The sequence below is a fragment of the Haliaeetus leucocephalus genome, unplaced genomic scaffold, assembly GCF_000737465.1.
Source record: "Haliaeetus leucocephalus isolate CR32 unplaced genomic scaffold, Haliaeetus_leucocephalus-4.0 Scaffold598, whole genome shotgun sequence".
Taxonomy (NCBI): domain Eukaryota; kingdom Metazoa; phylum Chordata; class Aves; order Accipitriformes; family Accipitridae; genus Haliaeetus; species Haliaeetus leucocephalus.
The window spans coordinates 551,992-572,614 of NW_010973034.1; the positions used below are offsets into that span (position 1 = coordinate 551,992).

Consider the following 20,623-nt stretch of genomic DNA (forward strand, 5'->3'; position numbering starts at 1 on the left):
CTCGCCCGTCGGGCCGTGCCGGGCCGTGCCGGGCGCTGCTCCCCACGCTCGACCCCCGTGGCGTTCCCGCCTTCCCCCGCCCCGCCCCCGGATGTGGCGGCGCGGCCGTTCCGGGCCGTTGTCACTGACGCTCCGCGGTCGCCGGGGCTGTCGTCGCGGAGCGGCTGGGGGGGAAAGCCCGGCCCGGTAAGTGGCCCCGGCGGGGTTGCGTTTCCCCTCCCCTTACCGTACGACCTGGGTCTCGGCGCCGAGCGGGACGGCTCAGGTCAAGTCAAGTCAGGTCAGGTCAAGGCCGAGGCCGCTACCACGGAGCCCCGGCCCTCCCTGCGGCCCACCTCCTCTCCACCGCGGCGACGGGCGGCTTGCGGCGCAGCCGGGTGTCGCGCAGTTACGAGGCTGACCGAGGCGGGGGTGGGCGCCCGCCCCTGCGGCGGGAGGGCGGTGCCGCCGCCCCTCTGAGGGGGCCCCGCTGGAGCGGCGGAGGAGGCGGCCCGGCTTCGCGCCTCAGCGCGGGGCGGGAAAGGGAGGGCTTCCCTCAGGCCGAGAGGCCCCGGGTCCTCCGGGAAGGGGTCCTGGCCGTGGCGGGGGGGAAGGCCGGAGGCGAGGTGGGAAAGACGGCGGCGCCGCCTCAGGGTCTGTGCAAATCCCGGTTTCTGTTGCTCAGCAGAGTTAGAAGAGGGGAAGGCGGTCTGGTAGGGCTGTGTGGTGGAAGACGGAAGAGACCTCGCTGAGTAGAGAAGCAGGTGGAGTTGGAGGTGGGTGCGGGTCGAAGTGTCTCCCCACTGGAACGGGCCGGCTGTGAGAGTCAGGAAAGGGGCCAGGGGCGTCTGACCCTCCGTACCTTTTTCTCTGTACCTCGGAGCAACTTTCAGATTCTCTTGCGCCACATGATGGCTGATCCTCGGGGAGGATGACCCGGTACCGCTGCCGCCAGATGATCGAGCCACATATTTCGGTGAAGGGATTCCTGCCCTGCTGATCAAGTGGGTACTGACTCTCCGTTGTGGAAGTCAGTGTTTGATTTTTTTTGAATTACAGAGCAACATAAAAAGGTCAAAATAATATTCAGATTGTACCTCAAGCACTCAATTTAGAAATGTAGAAATGCCAAGATTATGACCGCTTGTGAAACTTTATTTTGGTCCCTTGTGAATTTGAGGGATGACTTTTGACTTGATTCCTGTGTCATGTAATGCAATGAATGGATAGCACACAAGAGATCTCTTAGCGCTTCATAATGAATAAAATTAGCTTTGTAGAACGCTTTCTTTTTTGTTCCTTTTTTATGTGGTTGGAGAGTAGAAGGCACACATCCTGATTCAAGCCAAAACAAGATGATCGGATTGCCTCCTTAGAGAACTGAATGCTACTCTCCTCTTCCATAAAATTCTTATGTGGTAGTGGACAAATCACTCTGTACTCATTGAGGCAGCTGTTTGATTTTTAAGACCTGTAAACTGAGATACGTACAGCAAAACTTTAACAAGTGCTGAGTGTTTGTCGCTGCAGCTTAGATCAGTAGAAGCGATGCTTTGACGTCACCACTGCTACAAAACATAGGTATTCCTGTGGAAATAAAACCAAACCCACCTAGCTCCAGACATCTAAAATTTGGCAGCACATTGGACACTTGGTTTTAAATCTCTCAGAGTTTACCAAATAGCAGAATGGAAAAATAGTTCTGCCAAGGCTCAGATGGGTCTTGTGTTGCTGTTTATAAAGTATTCTGGTACCATTAATGCTTATGGAAGTTTTTTTCCTATCTTCTGTTTCCTTAACACTGCAGCTATATTTTTGTATGCAAGCATGAAGAAGTAACCGTCAACAATCTCTGTCATTAGTTTTCGTATAAGTGGCATTTAAAAATCTTTAAACAGCTACTTGAATATTCAGACTTAAATGGCTGTATTTATTGCTTGCATTTCTTTATTGACAATGAAGGTTAGTTGCATTTTCTATTTTGTACCTGTTGAACCTTTATACCTTTAGGATTGAGTTGTCAGCACTGTAAAGATATTAATTTTAATTCTTGCAAACTTTTACTTTCTGGTAAACAGTTTTATTAACTACTACTAGCTACTAACCATTAGTTAACTGGTAGCTAATACCAGTTTTATGCCACAGGGCTCCTAACAGGCTGGGGAAGTCTTCAGCCTACAGTACGATAAATTTCAGCACACAGTACTGTAAACTAGCTACTAGTAAAGAAGTTGCATACTTACATGATGACCATTTGTTACCTTTGAGAATGAAATGTCTTCTAGTTTTTATTTGTTTTTTTCTTGTCCCTGGCACATAAAATATGTGGAATCAAAATAACTGAGACATCAAACATTTCATATTTATTTTCACTTCAAAATACATTGTTACTGAAGTGTAGCTTTAAGAAATTAAGAATGTGTTTTTACCTTCATTTCAGTGATGTCTGGTAAGTTTGGATTTCACTTACCCTCTCCCTCTATTATTTTTTCATAAAAAGCCTAAAATATGTTGTTCTTTTCCATCCTTGTCGTGATCTCATTATAGTAGCTAAATATCTCTTAATTCATTATGTTTTTTCTTATTTACAAGAGTTAGTATTAGGTCCCATAGGTCTACGGAGCAGTCTTTTTAACTGGCATATTTTTCAGTACCTTTAGGTTTCTTTGTTCTTTTAATGTGTTTGTCAAATATATGGTTCAGTTGCTCAGTATTATAAACTATATTTAAGCTGTTTGTCTCTGGATTTTAGATGAATATCCACTTTTACACTTTTTCTTCTACAGTACACATGACATCCTTTATAAAAATTCAGAAGTGATTTTCAGTGCTACACAAACAGTATTTCTCTCACAGAATTTCTAATTACATTTAAGGACTCTCAAGAATTGCTGTGCAGCTCCCATGTCCTCAGTTCTTTAAGAAGGCAAGATCGGAGGAATAAGTATTCCTTTTACTCTTTCACAAGAAGAGCTTACTTACAGTGTTTCAGGTGCCCATCTCTTTCAGACTTCTGTAACTGCATCTTTTTTAATTTTATTTCCTAGAGAGACAGAAAAAAGAGAAATTTTGTTTCCATTCCACTGTTACAGCTTTTTACCATATACTTTTTGCTTCCTTTATGTTCTACACATAATCATATTACCACCATGTCTTCTGCCTTGAAATTTCACTTCTTACATTTTCCATAGATGGCTATTTTACTTCACATAGTATGTGCAGTTATCTTTCTCCAGGCCTCATTGGTTGGTATAGCCATGATCAATGTGATCACTGTTGAACCTTGTCCTTAAATTCACAGTCTCTTTCTGCAAGGCTTCACCACTTCATCCTCAAATTTGCAATTTAGGGTTTGGGATTATTTTTTGCATTTTTTGTTTCTCACTAGCCTTTTGACTTCCTATGCTGAAAATTTTATGTAATTTCTTGCAGTAATTGTGATAGTGATACAATCCACACATAAACATCTCTTCCATTGTGAAATATGATCTGACAGTTTTTTTTATCTAGTGGAAGTTACTTTGCATTATGTGCTTAAAATATTTTCCATCATGCAAACAAGTTTATCAGTTGACTCATTAATGATGCTGTGAAAAGCTGAAATCAGGACTCAATAGTCAGAAGACTATGAAGCGGGTATCCTTTATTGCAGCGCTGGGCACACAGGGGATTTCTCCTCCTATTGTGTGTGCCTGGTCAGGTTAATTGCATAGTTTATATACAGGTTCTATATACATATTCATCAGATTTCTGAGAAAAGTTTTGCATATTCATTAATTTTCCAGGAACTCATTATCATATGTAGATGTCCTTCACACAGGTGTACTTGAGGTCTCTGGTGGTCTTCAGGAGTCCTCTGGTGGTCTTCAGTAGTCTTCCTCACTTGTCCGCTACTTGACCCTTCTCGGATGATTCTGCACTGTGCGATCTTCTGCATGTTTTAATTCATCTTATCCTAAAGAGTGCTCGTTAGTGCTTCTATTATCTAAGCATACAGTTTGACGTAATCCATATGGGTACTTCTAAGCTAAGTTATCGGAGAGGGCTAAAGTCCTAATCTTCTTCAGAAACTGCAAGGCCATCCAAAAGCAATTTCTCCTACATTTTGCAACATACAGAACTTTTATCTACCACCTGTTAGCAAATAATTGGGTAAAGAAATAGCAAGGCCATTGTATTCAGAAAAACATCTTTGCATCATTAACAATTACAGAGCTGAAAAGGTTATTCATTAGAGCTTTTTTCTTCTGTTGCCTCAATATAATGTGTGTATACTTGTTTAAGCAGTATCCTTTGACAAAACAAAAACCACAATGCCATAGGCAAATTTTGGTCAAACGTTTAGTAGTCACAGCTTTGTAAAAAAAAAACAAACCCCACACTGAAGCTACACTGAAAAGTCAGTCTTAACAGCTAGAACAGCATGAAGTGTCTCCACACTGCCTTCATGTGGAGAAAAATCTAACTTTGTGCCCTGTTTTAAGTCCATGTTGTAAGTCTGTCTTCAGTACAAAGCACCGACTCTGGCTTTGTCAAAATGGTGAAGGAATTTAAATATTCTTCTATAGTGATAAGAGATTACAAGAATTAGAAATAATATAAACATAGTATAAATCCACAGAAGCTAGAATAGCTTCTTAATAATAATTGTTCTTCTCTAAATGTACCTGTAGTTTCTTTCATGAGCGGATGAATATAGCAATGGCAGAGCAAGCGTTGCCAAAATTGTTGCTTTTCTTCAAGCCTTGATGCTTATGTAAGCTCTCAGCTATCATAACTTTGTACTTATATTTGAAAACATCTTCTTTATGGTCTTTTCAGGAGGTATCATTTGTGTTTCTTTCGTGTAATCATTCTTCTTAACAAAGAACATTTCCTTTTCTGATCATTGCAAGCTCAGCCTATCTTCCTATCTCCTTGCATTCATCTGCCCTTCTGCCAACAAACATTCTGTTAATGTATGTCAGTGAATCAGGGTTGAGGGACAAATGTAGAGAGCACAGAACGGTGTTCAGCAATTTGTTCAATAACTCTTCTGTAAACGGTGCCAAGCTATATACTTTATGTGTATTAGTTCACTCATTAATGAATTGGTGTACTGCACCTCATTAGCGCACTTTCAGTCACTCATGACTTGGAATAAGGTTTTGTTTGTTTGTATGTTTTTTTCTTTTAATACACAGGTAGTGGAATAATTTCATTTTGCATTTAATACTTAACCTTTCCTACAACGTAAAGTTCAGGTTTCTTGTCCTTGCTGGACATAAGTTAGTCTCTGGCTGCTTGGACGTTCTTTCTTAATTATATTACTGTTCTCCTGCCCTGACCTAAATTCACTATACCTGCCTGGAATACTTAATTGACCTAATTCCCCCACTGACCTTCTAATATTTTCACCTACATAGGAGATCCATTCTGATGTGGTCAGCCAATTTTCCTTCATCAAAGTCCTTTCACCTTCTTTTTTTTTTTTTTTTGAGGATCCACATAAGCTCATTCAAATTGTGTTTGTTGAATTTTTTTAAAATATTTTTGGATGTGGTTTAAAATGCTTTTTTTTTGTCTTTTGTGTATTATTCTTCTCTAAGTAACTGCAGTCAGAATGGTGAATGTGTGTAATGGTAGCAGAAATTATAAATTTTTCTTAATAATTGTATGTTGTTAAATAGCAATGTATATATTCTCAGAATATTTCAGGATGGTTTCTTCTCTGCAATACCCCCTCCCCTCCAGTTTTATTTATTATTAGACAACTACCAACAGCATGATTGATGCCCCACAATGCAGATAAATATGAACCCTGGCTCACAGACATTAGAAAATCAAGTTAGACATGATGTAACCAGTGGGGTAACGTGTTGCATGTACACTTTTTACCTTCTCTGCTGTTTGTTATACTTGAGATCAGTACAGAGGGTAGGCAAAAGGTGTACATAATTGTGGATGGGAGGAGAAAGAAAAATTACTAAAAAGAAGTTAGGAGAAGGTATGGCATAAATTATAATACGGAAGATAAAGAAGGTACAAGAGCAAGCTGGTGTCAAAATACCCTACAGTATGTTACAGTTCTGTCTATGTATCTTACCATATGTAACTGGAAGATTATAGAAAATTGTGACATACAGGTATCAGACGTAGATTTGGTACTTAAGGTGAGGTTAACAGAGTATCACAGCAGTTCTTGTAACTAACTGTTTAGTTGTCCCTTAAGTTAAAGTGAAACCCCTGTCATCAGCAGCTCTTGCAGATAAATACTGTATTCTTATAACTTTCTTTGTCATCCATCCCTAAGAATTCCAGGTTGCCGCTGAAGGCAAGCTTACCCTGGGATAGCAGTGTCTCTTTAGTGTCTCGAAGCATTCAGTACTAAAATAATGTGTTAATTGGTGTTTTTTATCAGAAATCGTTGTCTAGTAGACTCAAAAAGTAGACAGCATTTACCAAAGAATAAATCCAAAATTAACTGTCAGAGTAATAGCAAAACCCAGATCATATTAATGTAGTTACCTATTGCCATAAGGAAGTGGGTTTCTCTTCAGATAGGCTTTGAGGTCTGTTTCAATGCAAAGTAAGCCGAATATCCATAATCTTTATTTTTTTCACTGAGTCTTGTGAAGAATTAATTTGGATGAACAAGAAGTTTTGCTTAATGACTGATTGTTTCCCATCACGCTGGTAGACTTGAGAGTTAAGAGAAGTGGAGTTTTGTTAACTGTGAAGATGACTATGTGATTCTACTTGGCTTTGGCATACCCAGATGTAAGACATGTGAGTCCTTGTCCCATCCAGAGATACCACTCTATGCTATGAGGGAAATGTTCCCTCAAGGAAAGAGACAGCAATGTCCTTTTGTGATCTGTAGTCCCAGGAGCTTTATGAGAGTTGGTGAGGTCCTCCAAATAGCTTCCTGAAAATAACGTAAGGATTGCAGAAAAAGTGGCTAGACCTTTTGCAGAAGGGGTGCTTTGGCAACCCCTTACGCACAAGAATTTCTTTGAAGCAATAGCATAGATTAGGCATCTCCCTCTTTTCTTCCACTTTCCCAATGAAGCAGTGACATTTATTAGTGTAGAAGCTTTTTGCTGTCAGTGGTTTCTCCCATCTGGAGTGCCAGTATTGACAGAAGGGCTGTGTGGTTAGCAACATTATTGCTCATAAAGATCATCAGTAAGGGCTGAAGTAAGAGCAGGACTGAAATCCCTGACTGGGAACAGAGCATCTTTTCGGGAAATATTGGGGGGCACAAAAGCTTCCTTTGGGAAGGCATTATGGGCTCTTCTGCGTAAGTGTAAACTCTCTAAGGATGCCAGCCCTGTTTCTCTCCTTTTCCTGCCTCCCCACTCCCAGCAGCATCCTCAAAGGTTTATTAGGCAGACCAGAGTGGAATTTAGGTACCCAAAGTCCTACTTCCCTGTTGTTTAGAGGTAAACAGAAGCCCCGCTTCACAGAATCTAAGAAATTACTCTACAAGAAGAGTTGTTAGTACCAGCAGTCAATAGGATATGGATCTTCTCAGTAACAAGAATGTTGTAAGTGGAATGATTTTGAATTCAGTTCACTAAGGGATTCTGGAGACAGGTGGCGTTTGAGATGTGTCTCCTCGAGTGGAGATACCACTGTACTCTTGTCCATCTGCAGCTAACTCTTCCCATGTTTTAGTGGCGGAAGGCTTAAACAAATATGACTGTTCCACTCATGGGACTGTAAAGACAGTATGGTAGGGGAGGGAACAAAACGAAAAAAGAGCAGGATGAGGATTAATGGGGAGACTAATTAGGAGAATTGCATGTGTAGCATATTGGACATACATGATGTAAATCTTATGAGGTAAATGGTAGATGCTGATTGAAATGTGGTAAATTAATCTGTCAGTTTTTAGGTTAAACATTTAGAGCTGCTTGCAGAAACTGATTTGCTCCAATCCGTGGAGGCATAAAATAGGCTTCGGTGAATTATATTCGGAGGTGTTTCCATATTTAAGTTACTCATATGCCAATTTTTTCTAAGCAAAACGTCAACCTCTTAAATTTTCAGGATACATGTTATATCGGAATGAGCTCGTCTCTGCAAGAGACAATATAGAATTAATCTGAGACACTGCATCTAGTTAAAAATGTGTATGCGTACATGTGTCTGTATAGAAATATGTAGCGTGGTATTATGTGCTGTACATGGTCTTGAACAAGGCAAAATTCTTTGCTAATCCAGCTAATTCATTACAAAATATTTGTACAGAGTATTGACATATTGAAATATAATTATGCATTCTATGCAAAAATTTCTGTATTTTTTTAATGGGTAGATTTGGATCACTTTATAAGGATTTGAAAATTATGTTAGAGAAAGAATCCTTGATTAAGAGTCTTTGATTTTTTTTTTCCTAGTCTCCCTGTATACAGTGTAGTTCAGAATTTTGCTGAATATGTGATTAGTGGATTTAACCATAAATCGTGTTATATTTAGTCCTCAAAAGCATTTTTTTTCACCTTATTTTTCAATTGATTCAATGAAGCTCCTGCACTATGATTTGGGTTTTAGAGACCACAGTGATAGAAGGACTTCATTCTTTCTGGGCTGAGGAGAAAAATTTACATGTTCTCACAGGCAACAATATTCTAAGATGGAGTTTGATCAGTTTTTGACTAGTTACATGGGTTTTATCTGTTGGAAGGTTGTTCAAGGAATTCACCACTGATGGGCCATGCTTTAAATACTAGCTCAACTTTATTTATGGACCCTTCTATAGCCTTTAGTTCCTATACCAATACTGGTCTTTGCCTAAAAGTCTGAGTAATATAGTTAGAAATTCTTCCTTTTATAACTAAATATGTCAGCTGTCAGCTCTGTGATGTGCCTGATCTTCTTCTCTCTTGCAAAATTCAACTCAATATCAAATCCAAGTCATCTGAATAGCAATGCAAAATGCTGCCAGAATGTTACTCTGTTGTACTTTGTAATTTCCTCTTCTCTTCATTTTTAAATTTTATGTTTGATAAGCTGAAACTCTTATACATTGTGGCTTAATTTTATTTCTCATTAGTTAATATAGGTGAAATAATCACTGTGAATGTTTCTGCTTACAATTTTAGTTTTAGCAAATACGCTACTTATTTAACTTGTCCAAACATGTTGAAGGTATTGAATTTTAAGGCAAAAACATTCACAGTCTGAAAAGGGAGCACTGACAAGTTCAGTCAAAAGGGAAAAGAAGAATAATTTATAAAAGGAACTGTAGATAATGATGCCATCCAGTTGTTTTAAAGTGCATCTACCTCACCTTTAATGAATTAGATTTGTCAACAGCATATGTTTTATGCACTACTTCTAATGAAGTGGCATACCAGCACTACAGTGTACTTTGAGGTTTATTCCATCAAAGCTTTTTGCTGTCGTAAAGTAGACCTTTTTAAATAATAGATACTAAAAACTACATTTAAATAACATTAAGGTTGTGACACAAACACCAAATGACAAACTTCAGGCAATTCAAAGTTAGGGCTGACAACTTGTCATTAACTTGCATTGTTGCTTTTTAAAAAAGAAGCACAATTGCATGATTTAAGGATTGAATGTCAGACTAACTTTAAATTTCTTGACTTTTGTGGGCTGGAGTTACAACCTTACTGTCATTTTTTATATATATTTTTGCATAGCCTCCATTTCCAGAAAAGTAATAAAAACAGTGGAAAAAGTACAGGCGTTATTGGTTTTCTTCTTAATTTAAAACACAGATGTGAAAGTATTGGTCAAAGAACAGTGGCTATCCCATTGTCAAACCTACATGCGATTCGTTTAAACTTCCTTTGCTCGTCTTTGCTGATTCTTCTACAGAACTTCTGAGTTAGAGGAACTTTAGTCCTGGGGTACTACAGCTAAAAGCCTGGAAAGTGCTAAGAGTTCCCAATTCTTTTGCACATAAAGAACCACTTTCTTCTTAATAAACAGTACTGAATAAAAAAAGAGTTTAATGCATGTAGAAAGCGTTGTAAAAATATTTTTAATTGCTTAAAATATTGTGAAGCAAAAGTAGGTGAGCAGGATACTTCCTGTTATTTCTTACATACGCTTTCCCATTTTATTGCTGTTAAACATAATGGAACTTTCTATTCAGGTAAGTTAGCATGCATGTGTAAACACAGTCCTTTCAGTTCCTCTTTAGAGATGATTTCTCAAGGTCTGTAAGTCTAATGCAGGCAATCTATCATTTTCAACAGAGTTTTGTCAATTTAATCTAGCATAAACTGGCACTGCTGCCAAGTGGGCAGGACTGCACCAACCACTCACTGCAGTCACCTGCCCTGTGCCATCATCAGTGGTTATTACAGCTGCCTGGTAAATGGGGATAAATGGGCTTGCACAGGGTAAGTGGCTGCCACAGAAGGTTGGAAGGATATTTTTGCTGAGCTAGTTTTTAGGTGATTTGATTCATTATGTTAGTGTCCACAACCACTACTCGATGCAACAGTCCATCTTTAGTTCTTTTAATACAGTCATAGAATTGTAGAATCACAGAATGGTTTGGGTTGGAAAGGACCGTTACAGACCATCTAGTTCCAACCCCCCTGCCATAGGCAGGGGCACCTTCCACTAGACCAGGTTGCTCAAAGCCCATCCAACCTGGCCTTGAACACTGCCAGGGATGGGGCATTCACAACCTCTCTGGGCAACCTGTTCCTGTGCCTCACCACCCTCATAGTAAAGAGTTTCTTCCTTATGTCCAATTTAAATCTACCCACTTTCAGTTTAAAACCTTTGCCCCTTGTCCTGTCGCTACAGGCCCTGGTAAAAAGTCTCTCCATCTTTCTTGTAAGCCCTCTTCATATATGGAATGTTCATCTCAAACTTCCACCTCTTCTGTTTTCTAAGCTGATTGTTCTACAAGTGTGTGACCACAAGGTAGATTATTCTCATTGAAACTACTGAGCTATGTGGGCCTTGCCTAAGCATTTCTTACAGCTACTATGTTATTTTGGGATATTCTGTGGCCTTCTAGTTTCCCATCCCCTACATGTCTTCTTGCCATTGCTTTTATACCTTTGGAACAACAAAGTGAAGTGTTATGTAGCACCATGGTTTGTGTAGTAAGTATCAGCAGAAATGGAGGCTCCTAAAGTTAAAACTTTTTTTAACATTTTGAACTTGGACTGTTATTTAGCAGTTGGAATTAAGAAGCATACTGTCTTACTGTGTGAGCAATTTTATATAATACTTAAGCAACTAGGATATTTATCTGTGAAAGTGTTAGTTCTTCAAATACTACCTATTAGTAATTTTAATACCTTCTTTTTACATAGGACCACGATGAACTATTAACTGAATGCTGTGCATAGTCCCTTAAAACTGAAAACAAGATTTCAGTTACAGAGAGAACGTACTCACTGAAGGTATGTATTAATGTGAATTGTACATTGATACATTCTGAAATTGATTTGCTGTAAACTATAAATGCTTAACAAGTTCTAACTGGGTGGTTAGATGAGACCTGTGAAGTTTCTAGGAAAGTGCTTATTGGTACTAATGAAGAATATATATGAAATTTATTGATTGAAGAAAATGTAGGAGATGCTACATTTAGAAGTTTTTAAAAAGTTCTAAGCAAGCTTTGTTCAGATTAACCATTTTATAAAATCTTATCTCTTTACAGCAGCTATAAAAATGACTAGCTGTTTTAACTGTTAAGAAATGGAAAGTTATAAACTTTGGATTAGTATAATTTTGTCAGAAATCTGAATAGGGTATCTCTTTGTAGTAAGGACTTTCATGGTTATTATGGAAGCGAATTGAGACCACTGTTTTTGAAAAGCATATTGTACTTTACAGCATTTGCTTAGGTGCAACAGTCCCTAATATTTATTACATTTGGAGCAGAATACAGCCTGTTCTGTAATACACAGAAAACCCTAATAACCTCTCTTGACCCTGTGAAGAAAGGGTCAGAAAATGTGGCCTATCTCTCAAGTTGTCTGAATCTCTTTTCTCAGTACAATCAATTTCTCTCCACTCTTTTTATTGCATTGCCATTAGCGTATAATAGTACAAAAATCTACTTTGAATAAAAACTTGTAATCATTCTAAGAAGAAGTGGTTTAGGGAGCTATACTATCTTGTAGTACAGATAAAGAAGTGGATTATTTGAAATAGGAATAGTAGGCTCTACAATGTTTTTAATTCTTACCATGCCATTTGACTGGGAGCATGTGAGTTCTGTCAGGTAATGCAGATATAGGGTGTGTGAGGAATACACTGCACTTGGTTCTTTTCCTGTAATAAACTTCTCCCTGGTGCACACAGTGATAGAAGACAAAAATGGAAAAATATTCCAGTCTGCCTTGGTATTAAAAATCAAATTATTTGTTCAATGCCATTCCATGATACACACTTGCAAAGCAATAGACTTTTGATTCTCTTATTCAGAACAAACTTAAAGTTCCTGAACAATGTTTGGCTCCAAAGATTAGCATGAGGCAGGGTATTGTAATGTCACTTATTACCAGCTTATCTAGGAAAAAATATGTCGTTTCAATAAATGCTCCTTCCCTTTTCTATCCCTGAACTCTTACTTCATTTTTCAGAGTACATACCATTAACTGTTTTTCTCATTGGATGTTTTGTCTGCGCTTGTATCATCCTCCATACTGTTTCCTGGTGGTGTACCAGTGAAGGGAATCTTGGGCCGGGACCACCTGCTGTTGGCTGGGTCACAACAAGCATAATTTATCTTGCAGATCAATAGAATAGGGTTGAAATGCTAAGGTTCAATGTAGAACTCTTATCTGAAAATAGATTTGGTTACAACTCGTGCTTCTGAAGGATATACTGCTAGAGTTGTTACTATACTCAGTTTTAGGCAGTTAAACTTAAAAATATATAAATTGAACCTTAAAAATTTGATTGTAATATAAGGTTCCAGCTTGAATCTTACATGGCTTATTAATTTTTAACTTTTAAAAAGTTATAAAATGCTATGAAATTAATATAAGGAAAAAGAAATTTGCTGAAATGTTAATGTGACTCTAGAAAGAAGTTTTTACTCCTTTTTTTTTTGTCTATGGTGTCCCCCTCTCTTTCCCTCTAGAAACCTGAAATGTAGTCTTTCCTTGCAAAAAAAAAAAAAATTAGATCTTAGTTTTCAGTCCAGTTTTGTTCTGAAGCAAAAGATTTATTTCATGTGATAGGCAAGTAGTGCACATTGTTTACACTGTAGTTCCACTTCTTGGCTGGTTGCACAACTCATTTGAGAGTCTTGTACTTATGTAAGAAATAATACAGTGCATGGCGTTCACTTGTAAGATATTTATGAACACTTGCCCTCTTAATCATGAAACCAAAGGCTAAGTGCTTTCTCCACTAGAGAATTTAATATAATATCTTTATAGTAGTTGTTTAAGATGATAGGGAGGAGGAACCCCTCTCTGCATCACAAATCAGCTGATTGTCTTTCCTTCTTACAGGGTAGTTTATGACCTGGTCTGGTTCCAAAGAAGGATTTATTTTCCCCTGTGTGAATGCATTTTGTTACAATTCCCCCTCCCACCTTTTAACACTGTTGCCTCTTACCTTGTTGTGAAATAGTATTCTTGACACAGCATCTTCCCAGAAGAGTGGGTAGAATGTATCAGAGCTCTCCATGAGTATTCTTGAATCATAGCCACATGGCATTTCCATGGCATATACAGATTAACAGTATAGAGGTAAATGAACTTCACCGTGAAGTACGAGATGTTTCTTTCATGAGCTGCCAGCTGCAGGACTCTTGCTTTGCCCTATGATGAGGAGCTTCAGGCTGGAGTGCAAGAGAATAGTTTAAGAGATCGTTAAGAAGAAGGAAGTTCTTTTCACTATAACTATTCCTTTATTTTCCTTTCTTGCTTTTTCAGCAGCAATGGAAAGGTATTGTGGATAAATATTCTTTAAAAGTGCCACTTGCTTATGCATTTTTTTTTGCTTTTGTGGCATCATAGTTGTGATGGCACTTCTTGCCACGAAATAAAGATGTAACAAAGTGAGACAAAACTGAATTGAAGTACAGAGGATGCTCTGGGAAGATAAAGACTACCTCTGAGCAACTAGTTGAAAAAATCATTTGTATATGGCTTATGAATTAGTAAGACATTCCTGTCTTTAAAAAAAAAAGAATAATTTAAAAATCTAGCTTTCCTGGTAGTTACAGAACTGCAAACCAGTTAGACACAAGGTTTAGTTTTGTACAATTAACTTGATTACCATTAAGTACATGTGGTGTATACATACTTTCATATCGGTCAGTGCATTTGTACTTTAAAATACTGTTCTAGAGATGCCCTTCCTATCTCCTACTTCCATTGTGTTTGGTAGTGCTTAAACCCTAAATGATACATAATCTGTGCTTTTTTAATGCATAGAGCTAGCTGGTATCCGTTATGAGTTCTGCACTGGATTCAAACTGATAGTTACCTAGAAGTCAAGACATAGTCAAGACTAAGCACTTACTTAAAGAGACTTAAATCAATGTCCTTTTAATTAAAACTGAGAATACCTTTTGTCTGTGTGTTTCTCATATAATTTTTTTTCTCCTTTAGGTGATCTTTTGATCTGATCCTTTTTTTAGAATAAAAGAACATGCAGGTCTAATCTGATGCAGACCTGTGGTAGAATCAATGTACTGCTGAGTATCAAAATTGTGCTTTGGCTAGCAGTGCTGAAGGAGAAAAATACAGTAAGCTGTTAAAACTCTTACTCATTGCTAACAAGGACAACAAAATAAAAAGGCAAGCAGGAGGATGTCTGGCCATGAAGATGGGAGATCATGGAGAGCCAGCTGCCAGCCCAAACTGTTAAAAGAACACTAAAATGTTGCTGTATTAGTAGAAAGCATAATTCTCTTGTTGTGGAACTCTAAACACCACCTTGGCATATACCTCTGTATTTCATAGTGATTTTATGGATTCCTCAAAGATAGGCTTTTATTGTTTTGGTGTATTCTGACTAGTTACCAAAGAATCTCTTAAAACAGCTTTGATTAGTCTTAAATTAGGCCTGTGCGTGGGACAGGCAGTCTGAGGTATTTAAGCAAATACTTCACGTGAGGCTTCTGATGGGAAGCATCTTGGTTATTCTGTTTTCTTTTTTCATACCTAGTAACACTTCAAAACCTGATTACAACTTTAAATAAGTCAAAATACTAAAAAGCAATAGACTTCCAGATGATTAGAGAGACTGCTGTGTCTATGTGAAGAAAATATTTTCTGTAAAAATGTATTATGCTTTGATTAATCCACATAAACTTCAAATAGAATGCTAATTATACAATACTGTGCCTCATCAGAGAAATCAATTACTTTTAAACTGATATATGTGAAGCAGCGAGTTATGTTATCAAGCTTACTTTGAAGACAAGCCAACAGAGGGGAAAATGATTACAGATCCATCCTTTTGCGGAAGCTTATTTGCCTTGAACATTTCCTGTTGTCACATGCTAACCTTCCTTAGACTGTTGCTGATGTAGTTGAATATAAAGTTGTCCTCTTTGAAATTCTGATTTATATTACATCTTAGCAGCAACCATTTGGTCAATCTTAGAAATGTAAAACTATCTTGAAACAGATCCTATAAGATCTACTAAATTGAAATTATTTGTATAATCTTTTTCTTAATTCAGTTAGCTTATGACATGGAATTGTCACCTTTTGCAAGCAATTTTTTCTTTGACTTGAAAGTGCTGGCTTCTTTAAACACAATTACAGTTGTTGGTTTGCTAATCCTGTGAGTCAGTCTACACTAAACAAGAAGCTTATCTCAAACTCTTGGCAGCTTCAGTGAAAATTAAAAAGCATGCTTTACTGTAGAGATTGTCAAGAGTGGAAATAATATTTGTCCAGTCGGACAGCTTGCTTTTGTAGTCGCTAAATGAAAGTTGAGATTCTGTCTCTTCCTTGAAAGCTTCTGTGTCAAGAAGGTAATTTGGACTGTTTGTGGTTTGACAGGGATTATTAAAATCAGATGAAGTGAAGGGAAGGAAGTGTGAGAAAGCAAAATTGACAGTGACACTCTCTATTATTTGCAGCTTGGATCATGACGACTATGTTGATATGATAGATTCTAAATGTTAGGTTCACTGTTGGGATATGTTAAGCGGCAAATACAGTAAAATGCAGTTATAGATTATTTTTCTGACTTAACACAAAGCCATCCAGCATTTATTTTCATTGGGAAATTTGAAGGGGGGAGTGTAGCAGAAAACAAAAGACTAGAGGGGCAAATGGGAGGAAAAAGAGTGGTTCAGAAAATTTAATTTTCTCCTTTGTGATTTGATTTAAGCAACAACTCTTTATCCTTTTTTTTGAGTTCATACAGCTTGCTAGTATACTTCAGAGGGAATAAAACTGAGGGTTAAGAATTGATGGAACAAGTCATAAAATTTCTTTTTACAATGACTTGAATTTTGGTAGGATTTTTTAGCATTAATAGTTTTGCATAAAGTGAGCTCAAGTCTTAAAGATTGCTGTTTCACATCAATTTTTCATGACTTGCATCTTGCATGTTATTTTTAAATAGTGATCGTTTCTGCCACTTTGAGGTAAATAATTTAAAAACTTAAATTATTGCAATATTCATATAGCTGAATTTTTAATTGCTGAAGATACATTAGCTGCACACTGTATGCATCTTTTGGTATCTAGTGAGTATACAATGTATTATTTAATCTTAGTCCTTTCTTTTATCTCTTGGTTGTATAGGTAAACTTTCAATTTTTGAATAGGCAAGTTAGTGTAGAAGACATCTGATTAGTTAAGTTTGAAGGTTGCTCTCATTTCTATGTGGTTTCCTTTTCTGTTTTCCAGTATGAGAACTTTGCAAAAAATTCTATTTTGGGACAATTTTCAGTGTAGTCTCTTACAATTTTATAGGAAATTAGAGAACTGAAAGGAAAAGAGGTGACACATGAAAGCCTTTGCTGTTATTTAGCATAGCCATAACTTCATATCTTTCAAACAACGTCATGCAACGTTTGAACAGTTAAGCCATGCCAGTGTAGCAAGTCCCGTCTCTCATCTTCACCTATCTTCACAGTAGAGTGAAGCATATTAGCATCCAGAGTGATTCATCTCCCAGAACAAAAGGGGTAAGGGAGCAGAATGACTGAGGGAAAAGAGGTTACACAGAGTTGTTCGCAGACTTGCAAAATAAGGACTGTCATTAGAGAAGAGAGTGGCATTGAAAACATGGTGGGGACACTGGTACAGGAGGCGCTCTGATAACAGAGCACACAAAACTCATGGTGTGAGAGGAGGGTGCCAGACCCTGATGTGGGCTGGAGGGGGGAATGTGAAACACAGACAACCACCCTGAAATAGATGCTGAATTAAGTGAGGATTGAAAATGCATCTACAGGACAGTCTTAGAGGGAGGTATAAGACACAGCAGTGAGCTACTCCTGTGCAAGAAATGAAATGCTTATTTCTGTAGTTGCAGAAGCATGTATGTGTACTTGTACTATCAAAAAGTTAGATTAGCATTACAGTTTTCTGTTTTGATAGAAGTAGTGCCTATCAACCTGAGGTCCTGTCTCAGCTGTGGTTGATGCTAGGCATAGTAAAAGACAGTCCTTAATCAGAAGAGCTTACAATATTAATAGGACAAAGGAAAGGGGAGGAAGGAAATAGTGTTCCTGTTTTAATCAAATTTAAAGAATAGGAGTAGGTGGTTTACCCAACTTCTGCTCTGTAGTGGAGTTAGTAATGTGTAGTGGAATTGGGAATGGAACTCTACTCACAACAGCATGACACTTGGAACTGAATGTAAGTGAGTGTATATTTATCATTTAGGGAGTTAGAAGATTGCTGTGTTGATCGTGTGTATAAGACAGATAAATCAGCCCAGTTTCACACTTCAAAGCAATACTTTACTAGTTTGACATTAATAAACAATACACATAGTTCTTAGTTGTTATCAGTCATTATCACACAAGACTAAAACAGTCCTTAACAAGCTTATCCTAAACTGTGAGTATACAGTACCACAAAACTGATGCAGCATAGCTACTGTTGATGGGTTTGGTCCTTGATAGTCTTCATTACTGAAGCAGCCAGCCTCAAGCTCTTAATGAGGAAAAGCGTGAACCCAATGAGCAACTTGGCCCCAAATTTTTTCCATTGTATTTTATGCTTCTTAACCTCCTCGTCAAAGAGATAGAGAGGATCGATCTCATTTGCTCTCAACAATTTAGTTTTTCAGAATCAGGACTTGGTTTTGCGAGGCATCTTTTCTGTTTATTCTGCAGGATTCTTCTGTTTCCAACAGACATATTTCCTGCTATGTTTGTATACTTTTCTCAAACCTTGCACATTGTCCTGTTTGCACATGTTTTCTTGAGCTCCATTTGTGCAACCATACCATAAGTTTCTGTTTACTCCTTTGCAGTTGTGTGCTTCTGTTTAGCTGAGTTACAAAATGCTTATACTTTTTCACAGGTTATGCTGTTAGTAGTGTTACAATGCTATAGGATGCTTATGCACTGTCAGCAGGTAGGCTGTTTTAGTGACCTTGTGTCTCCTTTCAGTGCAAGGAAATATTAATGATGTTGTACTTAAAATGGTGGAGGTAGGTTCGCTCAGCCTAGAAGCATGGGTTCAGCAGTCGATAACAGCTGGGAGATGGCATTCTGATGTTAATACCAAATGGGAGTTGACAGAGCGCACTTTAGCTACAGGAGTTCACCACCTGACAAAAAGCAGTAACAAAGAAGTTAGAGACAAGTGGGGTTACACAGAGAGAGGGAGAAGCAAGTTAGCTGTCTGCCAATTCCAGGCCAAGCATCTATTGGTTCGTAGAGTTACAGATACTCTTTACCTCCTTCAGCTACTGATAGGACGTAATTCATTGTAAACAGCATTCTGTTATAGCTGTGTATTATGTAGCCTATTGTTAACTATTAATCATAGTATAAAGTGTACAAGTGAAAGACTGTCACTTTGAAAGAAATTGGAAGGATTTTCCTTTTTTCCCGCTAATAAATGAATTTCATTTGGGGACAAACAGTGACAAATGTCAACTACATATCTTCGTATTTATTTCTGTATCTCCATTTCATCATTCAGTGGTGGTATTCTTTAAATGCTTTGTGTGCACAAGTACTTCTAAGTGCAGGAAAAAAAACCACCACAAAGTGTAGAATAGTTAATTAGAAGAACATTTAAAATTCAGTCTACAGTTTCTGTGGACTTACTCTAGGTCAGTTAGACTTGGGGGAGAGCTGTGCTTCCTGAATATGCAGATTTTACCATGTTACTTAGCCAAATGCTCACAATTTGGAAAATATCCCGATTCTGTTGAAATCCATCTCTGTCTCCTGGTGTCTAGTATTCATTAAAGGGGAGGTTAGTTGAATCAGGCTGTGTTTTCTAATGCCTGTCAGTGGGTTTAGTCTGAAGAGCAAGGTGCTGTGGTTTAAGCCCAGCCAGCAAGAAAGCACCACAAAGCTACTCACTCACTTCCCCGCCATGATGGGATGAGAAGGAGAAAATATAACAAAAAGCTTGTGGGTTGAGACAAGGACAGGGAGGGATCACTCACCAGTTATGGTCACAGGCAAAACCCAAACTCAACCTGGGGAAAAAAAACAAATTTAATTTACTGTCATGGTTTCACCCCAGCCAGCAACAAAGCACCAGCCACTCATTCAATTCCCCCCAACTCAGTGGGATGGCGGAAAGAATCAGAAAGAAAAAGGCAAAACTCTTGGGTTGAGAAAAGAGCAGTTTAATAGAACAGAAAGGAAGAAACTAATAATGATAATAATAACAACAATAAAATGACAACAATAATAATAAAAGAATTGGAATATACAAAACCATATTATGTGATGCATAATGCAATTGCTCGCCACTTGCCAGCTGATGCCCAGTTAGCTCCCAAGCAGCAATCTGTGCCCCCCCCCCCCTTTAGGCCAGCCCCCCCAGTTTACATACTGGGCATGATGTCACATAGTATGGAACATCCCTTTGGCCACTTTGGGTCAGCTGTCCTGGCTGTTTCCCCTCCCAACTTCTTGTGCCCCTCCAGCTTCTTTCTGGTTGGTCATCAGAAGCTGAAAAATCCTTGACTTAGTCCAAACACTACTTAGCAACTCAGAAACCATCAGTGTGTTATCAACATTGTTCTCATACTGAATCCAAGACATAGCGCTATACCAGCTACTAGGAAGAAAATTAACTCTATCCCAGCCAAAACCTGGACATTTACTACCAATCAGATCAGAGTAGGATAATGAGAAATAAAGCCAAATCTTAAAAAAACCTTCCCCCACCCCTCCATCCTTCCTGGCTCAACCCTACTCCTGATTTTCTCCACCTCCCCCCCGGCAGTGCAGGGGAATGGGGGTTGGGGTCAGCTTGCCACAGGTTAGCGGTCTCTGCCGCTCCTTCCTCCTCAGGGGGAGGACTCCTCACTCTTCCTCTGCTCCAGCGTGGGTTCCCTCCCACAGGAGACAGTCCTCCATGAACTTCTCCAACGTGAGTCCTTTCCATGGGCTGCAGTCCTTCACGACCTGCTCCAGTGTGGGTCCTTTCCATGGGCTGCAGTCCTTCAGGCACAGCCTGCTCCAGCACGGGCTTCCCCATGGAGTCCCACCCATCTTGGGCGGCATCCCCCTGCTCCGGCGTGAGGA

General features: G+C 38.7%; 1 protein-coding gene across 1 annotated transcript in view; it reads left to right on the plus strand.

The window, feature by feature from the left end:
• The first annotated feature begins 632 nt into the window (after window positions 1-632).
• Window positions 633-20,623, plus strand: part of KIAA0825 (KIAA0825 ortholog) — a 53,986-nt gene continuing 33,995 nt past the window's right edge. Inside the window, exons 1-2 of the mRNA XM_010578030.1 lie at window positions 633-983; window positions 11,274-11,363. The gene's annotated coding sequence lies outside the window, so the exon portion shown is untranslated. The remainder of the gene's footprint in view (window positions 984-11,273; window positions 11,364-20,623) is intronic.